The sequence below is a fragment of the Silurus meridionalis genome, chromosome 25 (assembly GCF_014805685.1).
Source record: "Silurus meridionalis isolate SWU-2019-XX chromosome 25, ASM1480568v1, whole genome shotgun sequence".
Taxonomy (NCBI): domain Eukaryota; kingdom Metazoa; phylum Chordata; class Actinopteri; order Siluriformes; family Siluridae; genus Silurus; species Silurus meridionalis.
The window spans coordinates 17,542,501-17,545,000 of NC_060908.1; the positions used below are offsets into that span (position 1 = coordinate 17,542,501).

Consider the following 2,500-nt stretch of genomic DNA (forward strand, 5'->3'; position numbering starts at 1 on the left):
TGTTGGATTTCCAAAAATCCGCAATGAGCTCTTTGGTCTTCGTGGCATTGAGGGTCAGGTTGTTGGTGGCACACCACGCTGCTAGATTATGGATCTCTCCCCTGTAGGCCGATTCGTCATTGTTGCCAATCTGGCCGACCACGGTGGTGTCATCTGCATACTTAATGAAGATGTTGGAGTTATACAGAGGAGCACAATCGTGGGTAAACAGGGAGTAGAGCAGTGGACTCAGAACACAGCCCTGCGGGATGCCAGTGTTCAGAATGAGGGTAGAGGATATCAGGTTGGGAAACCAGGTATCCTCTACCCTCATTCTGAACACTGGCATCACGCAGTCTTTTTTGACACATTTTTATCTCTAAATGGGCTATTGACACAAAATTTCCACCAGATGTAGCCATCAAGCCAAATATTGAACTCATACAAAGAAATCAGAACATTTAAGTATACAAGTTGAGTCATAATAAATAAAGTGAAATGACACAGGGAATAAGTATTAAACACACTTTATTTAATACTTTGTAGAAAAGACTTTGTTGGTGATTACAGCGTCTAGACGCCTCTTGTATGGAGAGACCAGACGTCTGCATTGCTCAGGAGTGATTCTGGCCCATTATTCCACACAAATGGTCTTTAAATCTTAAAAGGTTCCTACGGCCTCTTTTATGAACTTTGATCTTCAGTTCTCTCCATAGATTTTCTATGGGATTTAGGTCAGGGGATTGACTGGGCCATTCAAGCAACTTGATTTTCTTTCTTTGAAACCACTTCATTGTTTCCTTGGCCTTGTGTTTGGGATCGTTGTCTTGCTGAAATGTCCACCCTCTTTTCATTTTCAGCTTTCTGGTAGATGCCAGCAGATTTTTATCCAGAATGTCCCGGTACATTTCTCCATTCATCCTGCCTTCAATAATATGAAGTCTGCCAGTACCCCTTGCTGAAAAGCAGCCCCAAACCATGATGCTTCCACCCCCAAATTTAACTGTTGGTATGGTGTTCTTGGGGTGGTGGGCAGTGCCATTTCCTCTCCAAACATGGTGTGTAGAATGACTGTCAAAAAGTTCAATTTTGCTTTCATCTGACCAGACTATAGTCTCCTAATAATCCACAGACTTCTCTAAATGCTCTTTCGCAAACTTTAACTGAGCCTCAACACGCTTTTTTTTCAGCAATGGAGTCTTGCGTGGTGAGCGTGCATGGATGCCATGGCGGTTCAGTGCATTGCTTATAGTTTTCTTTGAAACAACAGTACCTGCTGATGCAAGGTCTTCCTGAAGTTCTGCCCGAGTGGTTCTTGGCTCTTGGTGAACTCTCCTGATTATTCTTTGGACTCCTCGGACAGGGATCTTCGTGGAGCACCTGATCGTGGCGGTTTATGGTGAACTGATGCTCTTTCCATTTCGGATAATGGCCCCACAGTGCTCACAGGAACATTCAGCATTCTGGAAATGCGCCTAGAACCATTCCCATCAAAATGTTTTTTAGAGAGAAGATTACGAAGATCTTGAGAGAGTTCTTTGCTTTTACCCATCATGAAGTCTTTCCTGTGTGCCTCCTGGGTAATGAGAAGCCTTTATAGGCCGTCAATTAGTACTGATAGGGGGCAGTGTTTCTCTCTCAATACTGACAGATTTCAGATCTCCTGGCTTTCTATGCCATTTTGCACCTTGTTATCTTCATGCGTTCAATACTTATTCCCTGTCTCATTTCACTTTATTTATTATGACTCAACTTGTATACTTAATAAAAAATGCTGATGTGTCAAATACTTATTTTCCCCGCTATAAGTGCATCGTCTGCCCCCCACCCAGCCCCATCCGGCTCTCCGACCATCCCCTACCCCTTGACGCCCCCACAACATCCCGGCTCTCCGACCGCCCCACCCCCTTATCCCTGCCTCATCCCAGCTCTCTGACACCCCCATCTCTGCAACAGATTCAGGATTTACAATAAATAATGTTTAAATAAAAACAATTTTATTTTATATTATTATTATTATTATTATTACACAGTTTACATATTAATTAATGACACATTTGTAATAAAACAAACAGATCCATAAACACATTCCACCTGTTAGACACACTACTGAATCATTATAACTACAACACAGCAATACCCTTCTAACACCAACACTGAATACTGACCACGTGTGTGTGTGTGTGTGTGTTCAGTGTGTGGTCTTCTTGTCTTGTTCCTCGTCCTCGTCTTCCTCGTCTGTGCTGTGTATGAGTGCTGAGCTAAGAGAGTGTAGCTCACTTAAAACACTCAACACCCTGCCTAACATACACACACACACACACACACACACACACACACACACACACACACACACAAAAAGGACAGAGTAAAAACACGTGACCGTGAAAGTGTGTGAGACTGTAAAAGTGTGTGTGTGTCTCACCTTCTTGCTGTTCAGTATCTCCAGTCTGCTGCTGTTTATGTTGTTTATCTTTCAGAACTGTAGATGTGTGTAGTGCTGCTCTTCTCATCTTCTTAA

General features: G+C 42.9%; 1 protein-coding gene across 3 annotated transcripts in view; it reads right to left on the bottom strand.

Annotated features, from left to right (window-relative positions):
* Window positions 1-1,954: 1,954 nt before the first annotated feature.
* The window catches only part of cchcr1 (coiled-coil alpha-helical rod protein 1), an 8,291-nt gene continuing 7,745 nt past the window's right edge, over window positions 1,955-2,500 (bottom strand). For 2 of the 3 annotated variants that reach the window (XM_046838669.1, XM_046838667.1), the window contains exons 16-17: window positions 2,405-2,500; window positions 1,955-2,280 (exon numbers count right to left, since the gene is read on the bottom strand). The exon at window positions 2,405-2,500 is cut by the window's right edge and continues 34 nt beyond it. The gene's annotated coding sequence lies outside the window, so the exon portion shown is untranslated. The remainder of the gene's footprint in view (window positions 2,281-2,404) is intronic. The other variant, XM_046838668.1, reaches the window with a different exon arrangement.